Source organism: Castanea sativa, chromosome 2, assembly GCF_040712315.1.
Source record: "Castanea sativa cultivar Marrone di Chiusa Pesio chromosome 2, ASM4071231v1".
NCBI lineage: Eukaryota > Viridiplantae > Streptophyta > Magnoliopsida > Fagales > Fagaceae > Castanea > Castanea sativa.
This window is the reverse complement of record NC_134014.1, coordinates 2,419,913-2,438,245: the sequence shown is the minus strand read 5'-3', so window position 1 is coordinate 2,438,245 and position 18,333 is coordinate 2,419,913. Positions and strand designations below refer to the sequence as shown.

Here is an 18,333-nt window from a genome sequence, read left to right as displayed (position 1 = left end):
AGGAGCATTTGGTTTCAATAAAAGTTATTATTTTATTATCATCGACATCTTGTGTACGTGGAGATCGAACCCGATCTCTTATATAAGTACGAGAGATTTTATCAGTTAAGTTAATTGAAACACAAACAAAATAATCTATATCTATATCTATATCTATATTTATATATATCTAAAAGTTTAGACGTAGTATTTAACATTGTTATACTTTTATTGAGCCATGTCATCTGTCGTTTTATACTTTCTTCCTTTTTTTTAATAATTTAATTGTTTATGATATTTGATTTTTCTATTTTTTTTCTATAAAATAATTAAATAGAGATCATGGGCAAACCTGTTAATATACTTTATTACTATTCAATAGTTTCTATTCAATTGTCTTAAATGCAAATGTTTTTCATTCAGCAAAAAAAAAAAAATGCAAATGTTTTTCTTCCAAATTACAAATGTTACTATTCGTTGGATACAAATATCTGATTATCCAGCTATTCAAATTAATTTCAACTTTTTGTTTTATTCTTTCTAATTTCAAGTAATTGTTAAAATTGAATAATTCATTATCTTTTTATTATATACAATTGAAATTTTAAGTACCCAAACCAAACTTTAGCACTCGAATCTCCAACCTAGAGTTGCATTTAGTGTCTTTTTCTTATCCACCGTTATAGTGTTTCCTCTTTCAAAATTTTAGTTTTTCACAACCTTATCTCTCTCTCACTCACACATTGAGGGAGTATTTGGTAGAGTAGTTTGAGATAAGATTTTTGTAATTTTTTGAAATTTGTGTGGGTGAAAATGTGTGTGAAAATGTGTGTAAAATTGTTTAAAATGTAAAAATGTGAGTTTAAGATATCATAACAAACAGGCCCTCAGATTATTTATTTAAGTTTTATAATGTTATATATACCAATGCACATTCTAGATACAATCACCCCGTCATCTACAAAAAAAAAATTTTAAAAATTAAAAATTAAAAAATTAAAAAAATTGCGCAATAATAATTGTTCTCTATATTTTTTAATCAAGTTTTAGTTTTCACCATTTTGAGAAGACATCAATTGTTTTTGTTAGATATTTTCTTAGTTAAGGCAGCAATAGGAAGACCATTGAGGTGAACAAAATATACACTCAAAAGTGACTTTTTTTTTTCATTTCTTTTTAGTATTCTTACATTTTGTGATGTGATTTTGTTGTTTTCTTTCCCAAAATTTTGAATGATATTGGCTTTTGTTATTCTTAATTGAATTAGCATTGTCAATGCAATTTTATTTGGTGTATTGAAACATATTGATTATGAACATTTTTTGTCTTTATTTGTAGAGTATCAAAAGAGTAAAAAAGTATTCAATGTAGTAATTTTGTTATTGTTGCATCCCATTTGTTTGGTAAAATATCTTTTATAAATCTAATGTGCTTTTCTCAAATCCATTTGTTATTTTTATTTTAGTCATTCTATTACAAATAATCGGCATTTTCACCATTAAATTTTTAGTTGATCTGAGCTTTCTTCATAAACTTTTACTATGTTTAGTTGATCATCTTTTAAGGAAATGACTAAAAAGAGAATAAGACAAAATATAATTTATTCTAGAGCAACATTATGCTATTAATTTTTTTTTTTTTTTTATGTATAAATACTTAAGGAACTTGATTATTTCTGTAGGGATGAAGGGCCCAAAATGGGTATTGGGCCGTGGGCTGTATCCGAGGACATTAAATAGTCCGATAACAGGTAAATACTAATGGAGACATATAAGTTAATGGTCCATGGAAGAAGTCTGGTCATAAGGAGTTGGGAGTGTAGTCCGAGGAGAAACACCTCCTCAGCTAAGCAAAGTAAGGGTCAAAGGTCTGACCCTTCATCAAGATCAAAGCAACAAGCAATCATGTTGGCAAGCATAAACATCAGATAAGGATAAGACAAAAGAGAGTTGAGAAATATCTGAGGAGAAAGCAGCTACCACCGCATTGAATGCTCTGCAGCTAATTCCCTGGCCGCATTAATGTAGAGATGATACCTGAACAGTAACATTCAGCCTTACAACTACCCACAAAGACTTCAAGAAAGTGCTGATGGGACAAGTATCAAAACCAATAATCTGATCTACATGTGGAGGGCTGAGATGGAGTAGAAAAGGGGAATAAAAAGAAGCAAAACTTCATTACAAAGGGATCATCAAATAATCTGTAGAAAAAACATTGTACACTCAAGAACTGTAATTGTGTTAAAGTAAGGACAGAATCAGGATTCGGACCTAGGGGGGCCAAAGCTTAAAACAAATTTTTTTTTTATGAAAATAAAAACTAACATCTATTTCATATTCAACAAAATACTACATATAAAATAAGTGTTTCTTACACATTTGATATTATAAAAATGTCAACAAAATAACATATAAAATAAGTGTTTTTTAAACATTTCAACACATTTATCAAAATGGAACTTGACGCTATTTCAGAAGAAATCCAAAATATATATATATATATATAAGGGAAAATCTTAATTTTTCAAACTACATATGTATACCAGTTTTTTTTTTTATTTAATTGGGGGCTATTAAGACCTAAATTTAAAATTTCATCACATATATATACACTAGCTTTTTTTGGGTGGGGGGAGGGGGCAATGGGCCCCCCTGCCCTAGTGTAGGTCCGCCCCTGTGTTTAAGTCTAAGATAAATATATAAGAATAACCTTCCTCGAACTTTGCCGAGGAGGATTTTCCTTACTCAAAACTGTTTGTTATGCTTTCTAGTAACCAATTAGCCTACTGTGATCGTTGTCCACTTAACTCATTGAAGTTCATTTTCTATCCCACTCTCTAAAAATTCATTGTTTTGGACTCTTTGTCCGTTCCATTTGGGCTTGGGAAGCAAAACGTGCCCTTACAATTTCTTTGTTGGAATTCCTAATATCCTCACATCTAGCCTCTTAGATTAAATTTTGGAGGTTCAAGTAATAGCCTAGTGACATTCTTTATAGTGTCCCATGTTTGTAGTTCAAAACCCCTCCATCTCCCCTCCACCACCATCTCTCTCTCTCTCTCTCTCTCTCTCTCTATATATATATATATATAATCTTTTGTTCAAATTAAGAATTCTTCGTCATATGTTGCTTTTTAAAGATCTTATTAGATATATAGATAGTATTTTTGGTTTATGAGACAAAACAAAACGTGATTTTTATATGATTATATATCTAGAATACATTACAATGTCATGATGGATGGGTCGGTCTGATTTATTATAAAATCTAAGTTATCATGTGGTTTAAGAATTTGAAGAGATATATATTACTGGATTTTTTCATATGTTCATATGATGAAAATTTGTTTTTGCTTTTTGCATTTTATTTTATTTTATATTTCCACTTTATGATATATTGTTTATTGATTATGATCTATTGCATATTTATCTTCATTTACTTTTTCACTTTAGTTTCAATTGTGAAGAAGATAGAGACATGAATCTATGTTTTGGATAAAAATATATCCATAAGAGTTTTTTTTTTTTTTTTTGAGGAAAATATACCTATAAGAGTTGAATTACATATTTTTGTATAATAATAAATAAAGTATACATGATTACAACTTAGTCTAATAGATCTTACAATATAAAATTTAAAATAAAAAAAATATTATTGCATTGTGTTTTTATACATATCTCACTATATATAATTCCCAACTACAAAATATATTTTGTTACCATACAAAAAAAAAAACTTCTAATTTAAAACATAATTTCAAATAACACATATTGACTTTTAAAAATACACAATCTAATTTATTAATTCAATAATTACCAATAAAAAATAATTATATTAAATTTTTCCGCACCTGCTACTAGTGTCTTATAAACCTGGAAATCTTTTCTTCTTTGAAAAAAAGGTATGTCATTACCTGGAAATTTCTAGAGGTTGGGTAAGGCTTTTTTTTTTCACCTTTTCCTTTTTTTTTTTTTTTCTTTTTTTCTTTTTTCTTTAAGCAGTCAAGTAAAAACAAATCTGCTGTTATTTAACGTCCACCATCGACCCTTCCCCTCCCTAGTCCCCACCCTCAGAAGAAAAGAAGAAACGTAAACTTGGCTTTATCAGTAAAACACTGTGAAAGAATATGATCACTGTTTTGTAATGTATAGCTATGTGTGAGATCTTTTTCAAATCGACACTCCTCGTGAGTACCCTATGGTCCCTCTCGTAACTAGCCATCTATTTGATATGTCTTCTGGACAGATGTTTTAGCTTCTAAGTTTCAATAAATAAATCATTCTTTTCACCAAAAATTAAAAAGTAAAACATTGTGATGGGATACGAAGGTGCTAAAGTGGGAAGACAATGACAAATGCAACCATCAATAAAAAAATTCAGAAATTTTTATTGATTTGAAACAAACCAATATAATGGGAAACCCTTGAAACACTGAGACATTAGCTAGTCCACTACAACATGGGCATCTGCCCGACATAAACTCCCTACTCAACATAAAAACAGTGTTACATCATCCTAACCCAGTTCTTGTTATGATTCTAGTGTCCCACATGGATTAAGTATAAGCTTAACCCTCTTGGGCACCCTCCCATTGCAAGCCGGTTTTCAAGGGTGAGTTCTATCCATGGTTTGTAACAGTTAGACAGACGCTCAAGTCTTCAAACTAAACTTCAGCACCATATTGGTACTAATCATGCCCAACATCTTGTTTCTACAAACAAAGCAATCACAAACCCAGCTACAAGCAAACTTTGAAGCAGAGGTCATTAAAGATGGAATGAGGTACAAACCAGTTACAACAGAGAACTCAGTTTAGGATAGAGTCGCAGCCATTTCCTTTAAACATTGTCCTGAATTTGAAATCTTTTCTCACACTCTTCACCATGCTTTCCTTTGTTTTGACCTCTCCAAGAATTATTGAGTTTCTTTTAGATAATAAGGAATTTCTGAGACTCTTTCCTTTGATACTCGGCTAACCACGAGTGCATAATAGGCCCAAGCACATGTCCCAACGCCAACAAGAGGCATATCATACATATATCATGATAACATCTGCTGACACACCACTGCCCAGGTATCCAATGTACTCTCTGAGAAGCGTATCAGCTGAAATTTCAACAGCAAATGCCACAAAACCAAACCCCCTAAGACAGGTTTTTCTTTAATCCTGATGAAAAATGCATCATGATATTAGTTAAGCCAATAACATATGGGCAAAACCCAGAAGGATGTGATAAATAATACTAATATATAACACAAAATATGCAATTACAGTACAAAATTAATTTCAATGATATGCAAATAGCAACGTGAAAAAACCATGTAATCAATTAGTACCAGGAAAAGCCTTTGAGCAGTTACTAATTTCAATTTGTATCCCAAGATGAATTTGGCAGAATATCTTGTCTGTTTTCCAATTGGTGTACCTCTAAGCGTTCATTTTCCGTCTTCTTGTCATATCACAACATCTTGATTTCAACTATTATTGTGTTGCAAAATATTGAATTTTTGGCACATAAATAAGGTGGTAAAAGTATCGCTCGGCAAGCAAGCAGGTTTAACAACACATCTAATTACATGTTGTGTGGACATGATGTAAGCGAATAGAAAAAAGTTGCTGTGAAAAAAGATGCAGTAATATTCTAGTCTGACAATTATCCACATCATTCTCAATTAAACTAGATACAAATCAGCTAATTTAACCTTGGGAAGATACGCGCCCAAAACGTGGCCAAACTGACTAAAATGCAACTGCACATTAACAGCATTAGCTTCAATTGGAATACATCCTATGAAAAGCCTCTTTCTCCACATAGCAGCTGAACTCATCCAAGGCTAAACAGTACAGTCCTCTTTATCTCCAGAAGATAATAGTTAATCCACTGGCATCTTCCCAGTTACATGAGCATGATTAGCAGGAGATGCAGTGTCAACAGCAATTTGCACCCCCCAGAATTTTACAGCTAGAGAGCCAATATATTAGCATAACGTAGAAAATATTTTCCAATTTACAACAAGGACATCCAAAATGAGTGTAAGCAGAAGCTGCAGAACTATTTGATGCCTTGTAGTCATCTATGCAACAAATTCTATTTTGCTGTTTCATTCTTTGTGGTATGTTCAATAAACCAGCAAAGAATTGAGAATGTAAAAAAAAATGGTTTTATCAACATTTAGGCTTGTGTAAAGCTTCTCATTCTATTTATTAAATGCCAGACTCCCTTCCAAGCTGAACTTGAAGCATGTAGAATCGGAAAGCTCCTTCTTAAAATCTAGAATCATGATGAGAAATTGAATACATAAGCACTAAAACCAACAGCCCAACCCCCTTCTCACAGCCTACACCTACCACTTCAGCCATACCAAGAAAGAAGCAGACCACTTCATTATTATGCAATGTAACAGCCGTATAAACTACAAAAATTGTTTCAAACTAAAATACAACCCAAAACTGAACATCAAATTACAAAACAACATGATAAATTGTAGCTTACCTGCTGAACCAGAGCCACCGTAGGTGCGAGAAAGAGGCGTATATTCTTTTGGGGGCATCCCTATCAAGTGTCTCAGCTTGTGTATATGCAGTACAGAAATGTGGGTGTTCCGACAAAATGTCCCCAAATAAACGATTATATTCTCCTTCAAAACTTTCTGGCATGGCTCCAACTGGTACCTTCAAAAAACATATATACAAAACAACATAACCTACGATAACTTCTCCTACTTTCTTGGTAAAAAAAATACATTTTATGTTAAGGAAAGAAATTTCTAGCAAAGCCATACGAAAGCATAAACCCCAGCATTTTCTCACTCATCCAGTTTCTGTGAAAAATATAAGATAATAAAAAAAGAAAAAAAAAAAAATATATATATATATATATATATATATGTGTGTGTGTGTGTGTGTGTGTGTGTGTGTTTCCAAGGGAACCCAGAAAGTCGAGAACTCAAGAACTATGTCTGGCACCACTATTTCAGCCCATATTAGTCAAGCATTACAATTACCCGAAACTAAAACATCAAAACAAGATAGAATTCAAAAGCTTTTTACCCTTTTGACATTACTTTTCCTGAAGTTTCCTTGCAGCCAAACAGAGAAATAGTCTCACGCACACAAAGAAATAGTAAAATTTAGGTATGTATAACGCATTGATAATGGTATAAGTTTTTGAAACTTCACTTTTGCAATTATGTATATATAAATATATTTTTACCAAAAATATATATAAGTATACACGTCTTAAGAGACATTATGATCTGAAGTCCACTTACCTCTAGTTGCTAATACTCGTAGTCTTGATCCAAAATCAAATGAGCTCTTCCTCCACAATTATATAATTAATCCACCTTGACATATACCATAAGGATGTAAGGGACACTTCCTAATAACTTACTAGCCTTTAAACATCTCTACAATCCTCCATAATATATTACTTCTCCTCGCTACTATTATGTCCTTGAGGCTAATAGAGGTATTACCACCCGTAAGGATATCATCTAATGAGAATATGCATGCTGGCGGTTCACCAAGATTTTCATCAAGTCCTAATAGGTTAATATCAATACAACCATTGTCTAGTTAAGTGTCAGATTCATATTTTCTTTAAGGTTTCATATAACACTTCAATGCCACCATGAAATACTCTATAAGATCCAAATATATGTATAGCATCCATAGAAATCTCTACCCGTATAGCAATCTATAGCATGTACTGACTAGTAGAAATTTAATCTAATATATTAATCTAATATATATATCAACCTTTGTTAGACCAAAGGTCTTCAAATCCAACAGGTAACCAATATAATACAGCCTCGTTACATGCTAAACATGTATATAGAAACTCAAGAAAAGTTCAATGTACTATTCAATCGAATTAATTCTATGGGACGTGGACCCATTATGATATTCCCTAACAATCATCCACCTTAGCCCATTAAGGATATTATCTATCTATATTAACATGCTATAATAGACTGAATGATCAACTTCAACATATAAAGGATTACCTCTACAGTTTCGTCCTAGTGAAGCTTAGCAATTAGGGAAATAGCAAGTTGTTGCTCCCAAAATAAATAAAAGAAAAATTCCTTTCACTTGGCTGACTTAAAAAAATCCAGTATGTATATATATACCTCTAAAATAACGCTCCCATTCAGTCTAGGAAGACCAATCTCACTCTAATTGGCACTCTTAAATAACACTCCTACATGAACTAGAGTTTAAGGCCTACTAAAACTTAGATAAGCTTCCAAGACTTTAATTCCCAAGACTTCCAAGACCAACCTCAAATTAAGGTTGTTTAGATAGTTTAGAACTCTAAAGCATTCCAATAACACTTAAACTCTTAATCTAAATAGGTTTTAATCTCTTATCAATTTCCTTAACTGATAAGGAGACTAAAAGTTAAATATGAATAATCCACAAAAATAACTCTTACATCACATCTTCTTTTATTTATTTTCTTTGTAGTGATCATAATATAAAATAATATCACCTAAAAAATAAATTAAATAATTTATCAACTTCACTCTAGAAGCAATTAAATGAAATTTATGTGAGGTGGGTGTTACACTTCCTAGGAAATAGTTGCACAAGGTTGGTGAGGAGTAGATGGAGTTCTTCATTGGGAACAAATTCTCTAATGGTTGATAAACCAGCTAATTCTTATTCTCAAGTTGTTGAGTGTGATCAGGACTTCGATGACATTGATAATATGAAAATTTGTGGCAATCTGTTCTAGAAACTTGATCGGGATTCCAAGGAATTTGAAGAGTACAATCTTGATTTCCACCAGAGAAAGTCTTCAAATCTAGAGAATGATCGAAAGGAAAGCAAAAAGATAGAGAAAAAGGAAATCCCAAGTGGTAACATTGCCCCAAAAGTTGAAATACTTCCTAAGGTAGTAAGCAACAAATTTGTTAAGTCTCCACTTGACAAAATAGATAATGCTTGTGTTGGTAATAAGAAGCTAAGGACTCCGAATTATAATCTGCTTATGTGTCCTCACCATGAACCTTTTTGCTTGGACATTTACATATCCAAGGCTTCTGTGTTGTTCACAGTGTGACAAGTGAGGCTGTTGCCGTGGCACATTCCATTTCTTTTTTCTTTTTTTGATAGGTATGGCACATTCCATTTCTAAAGACATGAAGTTTGACCTGGCATCAACTAGAAATGTGACTGCTTGTGGTGCTGTGGGGCAGTTCTGGCTCAGAGAGCATTGGCTGATGATATTCATGATGTGGTTTACACTCCAAGGAAGGGGGACAGATTGGAATGGAATCTTCAGATTGTGCTTCAATCTATCATTGATAATGGTGTTAATGTGAAGGTGAAGCTTAAGCAAGAGAGACCCATAAGAGGTGGTCTGTCATCTACACCTTAGAAGCATGGTTCAATTTGTTCTTTATAGCTAGTCCAGTCAGTTGTCACCTGAGTCTTTACTCTTAATTTTACTTCTTTATTTGAAACTGACACCTTTTGCTTTCTGATGTGAACTGTTATAGTTTGATCTGACCATTATGAGACAGTTCACAGCAGGAGAAAATTTTAGTGAAGACCCTTTGATGAGAAGATGAGGACCTATAACTACAAAAATACAATTCCAACCCCAAAGGTTGTAAGATTCTTAGTGTGGTTTTGTTAACCTCTCTCTGCTCCACAACTAAACACAGGATGAGAGGAATTTAGCTGACCGTGATCACATGATTCTGTAGTAGGATCAGTTATTTATTAGGGTGTTAGTATTGTCTTGCATCATATCTTGTACAAGCATTTGGTGTTCTTGGACTTCTTCTTTGTAATGTATGAATTTCTTAATTCCGGCCAATACATCATTACATGGTTTTAAACTTCGATTTCTAATATAATTGCTTTATATATTTTTGTTCATCCCATCTGGATGGATCACTAACCATACCATTATCCACATTTCCACCACAATAGCAAATACCATAACTTAGTGATATAGACATTTGTTTTAGCCCATAACATAGAGCAACAGCCTTCCTCTGCCCGGTTGATCCAGCTGCATTTTGGCCATGGCCAATTTTAACAAAAGCAATGCATTTTTTGACTACTTGTTAAAGTTACACTTTCACATAGTCTCATATTATTGACACAACTTTATTATAAGCCAATCAAAATAGATGATATCATCAGTGTAGAAAAAAAAAATTATGTCCCTAGTTTTATACTTTGAATCAATGCCATTTTCAAACAGGATTGAAAACCAAGATGATTACACAAATATTAACTGAAATGCAGCACATAACATGATTATTATGAGTAAGAAGCAGAAACAAACTCATTTCAACAATAAAGGACCAACATCCTCAAACTATATTAAAAACCAACAAAAATCAAAATTATTAGTCATTAACTGTTGCTAATTGCAAAGAAAGCAGTTCATCCTCAGGAATAGTTCTAATGTGACAATCCAAGCATGGATAAAGATGCACATAAAACTGCATAACCTCGCTCCACCACATCATCACTAAGGAGACCATCACTCTGATCAACTGAGCCACTCAAGAGCCGAGCTTGGCGAGTTATGCATACCCCAAGCTTGCAGTCATGTGGGATAGACAGCCCTGGTCTCGTCTGGTTCCACTTCTAGTTGGGTAGTTTGACCCTCGTGCTCAATGACCACTTTGTATGATTGAACAACAGGTGAAGAGAGCCAGGATGGTTTGAATTTGAGATGGAATGAAGTAACAGAGAGGTTGTTGGTGTGGTTGTGTCTTGGTAGAATGAGTGTAGGAGATGGAGTGAATTGAAGGGTTGCCATGTTTTTGTCTTAGGAGGAAGTAGAGAGAGGTTGTGCCTTTTGGAATATTAAGGAGGTGTGTAACTGGATATGGAGGAAAAATGAAGGACATGTTCTATGGCATGACCATAGGCATCCAAATTGGCCACTACTGCAAACTTATGTACAGAGTGTAGCATGATACTTCTAGTTCCGCAAAAGCCAAAGTATCCAAATCTTAAACAACGATGCAATTGTTCAACTTTTGCCAGATCAAAGATTCCAGTTGGAATCACTAGAGATGCGTAAAGATTCAAATATATCAACGTGCATATATGCTCAGTGGGACTGCTTCAATACTATAAAGAAAATTGTATAGCTACTTAGTAGGCAATCAGAAATTCTCTTCCAATCCTAGATTAGTAAAATAAGATAAAATAAAATAAAAGGTTTTCAAATGCTTAAGTATTCTTTTATAGCTTAGTTGACCATATCTTTTTTAAAAATCAACTACCAAGGATAGCCAAGTTCAGAGGTAATAATACAGAAATACTGTGTGTTCTGCAAATCTTCTGACAATGCAGAAAACAATTTTTTTTTTTTGTGCCTACGGTTTCTATATATGTAGACAAATTGATCATTGGGAAGCAGAGTTCAAATGTGCTATACTTCTAAAAGTAGCCTACTCGGATGAAATCTGTCATATATGGACAGAAAATCGGAGATGTTATGCTCACAATTTTAAAGATGAAGAAGCCATTTTCAAATTCATTAAGGATGCCATAAGATTCAGCCTTGTCTCTTATTGTTATAGTCACTTTCAGCAGCTTAAGCTGCTTGTTTTTCTGTTGGATTAAAATTTACACTAATTATTCCAGGGAAAAAAGAGAGATAATTACACCTAAATTTGCCTTTGTTCCCTATAAATACACATTAAGCAACCTATTAGCTCCAGATAATAATTCCAACCTGATCAATGATACCAGAAACTCATCTACCAATATAAAAAGTACCAAATTTGGACTGTAGTGAAATTAAAGTAATGATAAAAGTAGCATTATTTGAAAAGAAAATCTTTCTTATGGTGTAATTCCCATCCAGAAATATTAGTAGCTTGTTTCAAAGCAGCTCTCCACATGTACACATTGTCTATGATATCTTTGAAATGCTCTTGATGTTTTCATGCACTCAATGATCTTTGTTAGTTCAATCAAGCACCAGCTCACTGAAGTGTAGTCTTTGGAGAGAGTGACGTGGCTGGAAACAGGTACTTCCCCTCTCCTCTCCCTCCATCCCCCTTCTGTTCCAGACCCTGAAGTCTTAGAATAGTTTTCCCACTTTTAAATGATTAAAAAAAAAAATCAGATCTCTAAACATAAGCCATCAAGGTGCATTACTTCTATTATACTCAACAAGAAAACTTTGCAAACAATTTTATCACCTTTGTTGCAATTTAACTTCGCCAGGGAAATAGGACCTGCAAGAAACAAATAGGAATTCTCTCTTGAGTCTAATTTTGAAAAGGATGGTATGAGAGAAGCCAACCTCCCAGGGAATTAGGCCTAAATTTTTATTTTTATTTTACCACACTGCAGTGGCATGCATCTATTGCTTTCCCCTATGCAAACTTGTGGTAAATTAATAAACACTTTAGAAAGAGAGCAACAACAAGAGTGGCGAATATAACATCCAACATAATTGAACAAAAACGGCTACCGTGGCATACAATCAGTTGCACATATTTTCTCATCAGCTATCAATGTGACAATTTGCATCCAGTATGGCCCTTGTCACAGGTTTTTTTTTATAAAAAAAATGCCAATGATTTTTTAAAGAAGAAATAAGAAATCTACAGCCACTAACAAACAAGTTCCATAAGAGGGAAAAATAGGTGACTTACAAAAAATCAGAGAGAAGAAGTTGATCAGCTGTGCAGATTCATCAAAAGCTACCAATTTCACTGGGATGCCTCTTACTCATAATCAGAGTCACCTTGTCCTTGTGTACATAAATTGCCAATCCATTTTCCCAAACACAGCATGAGTCTTTCAATTAGATTAGGGAGCTGTATCCCCTTTGGGTGTGGTGTGTCTACGTCATTAGAGGTACCTTCTCCACAAGGTACAGCCCGATTCACATCCTCATCATAGTTATGAGTGATACTGATGATGCTACTGCTACACTCAGCTTTAGTTTGCCTGGCATCTTCAATGTCTTGATTAGAGCGTATAAAGTTTGGAATCAGAGCTTCAATGTCTTGCTCATATACCAAACGGGCCCCACATGTCGTAACCTTCATGCCTGGATTTCTGATTTCAAATGTAATCTCAATCTGATGACTGAAACCAGTAGCAACAGCATGACTTTGACTCAATGCTTCTTCCCAGTCCTTTCCGAAGAATGGAGAGGGAAGATATCTCATGTAAAGGTGATGTTGATACAATTCGAGCTTACCAAATATTTTAAAGCGATCAGTACCTGGAATCAGAATTCCGTTGGCTTTAACAGAAAACCAAAGCGTATTCTCATCATTTTGTCTTATAAATGGATGATATGGGCAGAATACAAAAACAACGCACACAGCGATCCCCATGAATTTGTTACATAAATCTGAAGGCACTTGTAGATTCACGGAAGCCCCCGCATTTTGGTGCCTAAACCACTTCGGGATTTCACTCCCTGGAAACACGGGACCATATTGCAGCTGATTTTTGATATGGTACATCTGAAACATACAAATCATGATGCTTAGAACTTCACATGCAAGTGCAGCACACACACACATATACACAAGGAGAGAGAGAGAGAGAGAGAGAGAGATACCTTAATCAAATGATGCCTTAAAATTGTTAACAACATGTCACCGTAGCCTTGATTCTCACTCAATTTGTCACAATTTAAAAGAATGAGATTCGGGATAATACTATCTTCTGGCCATAATACAAATGTTTCCAATGAGGCACACCCTGATGCATCAATCAAGTTGGTACCTAATGGAAGTTTTGGCAATGATCGAAGACTAGTGCAACCATTTAAACGAAGACTTTTCAATGCAGAAAGTCCAATGATGCTATTAGGAAGGAAAACAAAACTATTTCCTTCTAGAACTAATTGTTTTAAAGATGACAAGCAGCCAAAGTCATCCGGAATTTCCCGAATATTGCAATAACTTAGAACTAGTTGGGTCAAAGAATGCTCTAATATGCCCATGGGATTTGGACTTCTTTGTTGCATTAAAGGAAAGCCGAGGAGTTCTTCACATCCATGGAGAGAAAGGAATTTGAGATTTTTCAAGAGAATAATGGAGGAAGGTAGCTCTCTTTATAGCAGTTCCACTTACATCTAACTCCTCTAGGCCTCCAACATTTCCCAAGTACTCTGGCAATTCATCAAGTTTTGAGCAGCTAGATAAAGTTAGAGTTTTTAGAGATGTCAAACTACAACTAACATTAGGAAAGCTTGAAAGATTCTTGCAATCTCTTATGTCCAATTTAACAAGGCCAATTAAATGCTCTACTGATAGATCCTCAATGGCAGTATTGTCCAAATAAAGCTCCGACAAATGTGACATATTTCCCACAATTTCCGGAAATTTCTTCAACCTTAAACATCCCGAAAGAATACAAACTTCAAGAGATTCCAAGTTGATCTTGTGTGGAAGGCTTTCAAGGCGTTCACAACCTTTTAGATCCAATCGAATAAGTCGTTTGAGATTTCCAAGAGATTCATGAATCTTAGACAATGTTGTACAACGTTGAAGAATCAATTGCCTGAGATTTTGGACTCCACTAAAGTCTGGGGTCTCAGTCAAGTTTTGAGAGTCACTCAAGTCAATAAGTTTTAACTTTTTTAAAATCTGTTATAAACCAATAAATAATTAGATAAACTCAAGCCTTCAAAAGGTAGAAATACACATTTACATAAGTAAAAATCTTACCATAATTCCTTTCCACAGTTATTTGATGCAACCGCAATGCAATCTGAGTTCGACAAGTTTATTTGGTTGGAAATTGTTTGGCAAGGATTTTAAAGGATATCCATGCCATTCTAAAGCCCGTAACTCATTAGAAAGATAAATGAGGCCTTTTGGAAGTTCCTAATTACCTCCAATGAGGTGTTGTCGAAGTTGCATATTTCCAATTTTAAGCAATCTCAATTTTTTCATCATTGAGAAGGCTTTCAAGTATTCCACTTTACCCACATGTGTGTTTAGGACTATGCCTTCAACAATGTCTGTTCCCTAATAACCAAAAACAATGAAATTAGAATAATTCGTAAATTCTTAGAATATTTTGTAATATTATATATACTTCTCAAAGTTTAGATTTAGACTATAGTCAACTTACAGTATTATTCTCCAATACATGAAGGACATCCTCATACATCCACAACCTCGTACGTCCACCGGGCTCTTTAGGTGATTCACAACGAACAATTTCATGACCCATTTCTTGTAACAAATCATGCATCCACAAAGTTCCCCAATTATCAATGGTTATAAGAGATTTGTCTATGAGGATGTCAATATTGTAGTCTGGGTAGTAACCAAAACTTTCTAATATATCTCTTATGTGATCATTTTTCTCTCCTTTGAAGAAACATGCAATATCTAGGAACAATTCTTTCTCTGTATACAGTAGCCCATCAAAACTTATTTGAAGTATGTTCATAATTTTTATATCAGGTCCTACTTTTAGTTTATCTAAAGCACTTCTCCATGCATTAGTTTTTCTACCAAATAATGAAGAGCCTAAAACTTTAAGAGCTAAAGGTAGGCCGTTAGCGTAACTCACAAAATTCATAGACAAATCCACATAATTTTCTTCAGGATAGTTCTTCTTGAACGCTCTCCAACTAAAAAGCTCCAAAGCCTCATTTCTGTTCAACCCCCTAGCTTCATATACATCATCCACTTCATGACTTCTCAACAAATGGCTATTTCTACTTGTTATAATGATTCTACTTCCTACACCGAACCAATCATGTTTCCCTGCAAGTGCTTCTAATTGTTCTCCATCATCCACGTCATCAAGAACAATAAGAACCATTTTATTACACATTCTATTCACTATAAGATTGATTCCCTCACTAACATCCCCAAAATTTATTTCACTTTCCATAAGGATCTTAGAAAGAAGTTGCTTCTGTAAAGAAACTAGGCCTTGTTTTTTAGTTTCTTCTCTTACCTTAGAGATAAAGCTGCTAGCTTCAAACTTACCAGAAATTCTTTGATAAATTTCTTGTGCAAGAGTAGTTTTGCCTATTCCACCCATCCCGCAAATCCCTACAAAGCGAACACCACCCAGCCCTTCATCCAAATAAAATTCCAACATTTCCTTCACACGAGATTCTATTCCAACAAGATCCTTAGAAACAGTCCTTAAGAATTTCTATTCAATTCTTTATATATCCTTTTAAGGATTTCTTGGATAACTTTTGATTCATGCCTACAAAGAAGACAGTAAAACAATCATTTTGAGGAGATAGAGTTAGCCACATTAAAGACGCAAAGCATTTTGTATAAATTCAAACTTATCTTCGTTCAATAGCAAAAGGGGAATTCAAAAAATGTATTATAGCAGCATCATGACTATATAACAATTCAGTGCTTTGTGAGTGTGCCTAATTCTATTTAGTCCCTTGTAGTATTTTTCTTGGATTTATATTTTCATGATCCTTTTTTCTTTTTCTTTAATGTTCACAATAAGAAAAAACATATAAAAAGACCGATTGAAGTATCTATAACACAACTTCAAATTATTTTATTGATACATGAAGGCTATTTTCCAGCCCTCCCAAATTGTTCTTCAGATTGACATACAGGACAGCAACTTATAGAGATACATGTCATGGTTTTTTTTGGGAGGAGGGGGTACGAATTCTATTGTTGCTTTTCAAGCCAAAATGATCTTAAATTTCAGTGGTTCACCATCTGGCTGGGCCCCTTCTTGTTCTTTGTTTTTCTTTATCAACCCCTGCAGCCCTGCTCTTTCTTGAAGGGGTAACCATTTAGAAATCACAAGTGCTAGGATTTTTTTTAATGTTGGCATGTTTCATGTCAAATTTCATTGTATTTGTATGCAACAAATGCTAGAAGTGGAGTTGGCATATTTCAGGTTGTATTGTATGTGAGTTGAGAGGTTCAAATGCTAGAAGTGGAGTTGCTGCACTAGCAATCTCGGATGAGCGAACTGGCTGTATTAGACATCTTGAACTGAAAGAGGCAAGCATTTACTTTGAAATCATTAAGGGTCAACTATAAAAGGCAAAGCTTCCTTGTCTTGACAAACCACTTACAAAACGCGGATTACGAAGTTCGTGACTTTATTTGTCCATATTGATCAGTAATTCAGTAAGAACCAAAGTCCAACTTGAGCTGTAATTTCCTAAGTTCATAATACATACAGGTGACAAACTGAAATTTTCTCTGTTTGGATTCAACTAGAAAAAGTAAATATTGATTATGCACAAGTTTCCAAGTAATCTATGTTGACACCGAAAGAAGAAAAGAAAAATGTTACCTATCATGTAAATGTCATCCAAAGATATTGCCAACTTCTTTCAAAGCAGCTTTCCATGCTTGCACATCCTCTTTGTTAATCTTGGGATTTCTTGAGTGCTTAGCAAAGGCTTCGATGAAAGTCCTCCCCGTCTGGTTCCGTACATCAGAGGGATCCACATGGTAAAAGACAGGCAAAACTGTCAACCCATTGTCTTTCATGCATCCGACAATTTTTGCTATTTCAATCAAGCACCACTTTGAAGATGCATAGTTTCTTGAAAGAACAACGATTGCATACTTAGACTCTTCTACTGCTTTCAAGAGCTCTGAGTTTATATATTTTCCTCTCTCAAGTTCCTCATCATCCCTAAAGGTGGTAATGCCTTTTTGTTTCAAAGCAGTATAGAGATGGTCTGTAAAATTCTTGCGGGTGTTGTCACCACAAAAACTAAGGAAGACATCGTATTTCCAAGAAGAAGAAGAAGGAAATCAGGCTGTTTGAGTGGCCATGGAAGGTCATGGAAGCAATTGTTCCCCGGAAAAAATCACCAGCATTCAGCTGCAAAGAAAGTGGAGAAGAATAGAGTTAAAGTGAGATTAGCATTGGATTCGATGACATTGCAGGAGAGAGAAGGGAAAGAAAGACAAATGATAAAAGGAGATCGTTGGATTCTTTTCAATCATAAAGATATATATTACTAGTCGTCAACCCGTGCGATGCACGGAAAAACTATTGTGTATGAAGATTTAAAAAATTCTTTGTTTCTTCCTCTTTAATTGTACATTAGGATTTCAATGTCAGAAATTCCTATCCTTCATAGGAAACATTAAATTAGTGAATGGAAAATATCAATCAAATTAAAATAGGATTCCAATCCATAACATCTCAATTATCATCGATATAAGCCTGTCAATAGAACATGTTGAGATTACGCCAGAGGATTGGACAGTCTACAAATTAGGCTTGAATATATTTATTATGCAACATCTTTGAATGGCAGAGGAAAATTATAACATTAAACTTAGATTTGGCTTACATGACAATTAGTTAGCAACATCATAGTTAGAAATAAGTCAAATAACCACTGGACATCATTG

General features: G+C 34.1%; 2 pseudogenes; one reads left to right on the top strand and one right to left on the bottom strand.

The window, feature by feature from the left end:
• Positions 1–8,627: 8,627 nt before the first annotated feature.
• On the top strand, positions 8,628–9,371 carry LOC142624291 (uncharacterized; annotated as a pseudogene).
• Positions 9,372–12,647: 3,276 nt separating this feature from the next.
• Positions 12,648–17,745, bottom strand: LOC142626268 (TMV resistance protein N-like; annotated as a pseudogene).
• Positions 17,746–18,333: the final 588 nt, after the last annotated feature.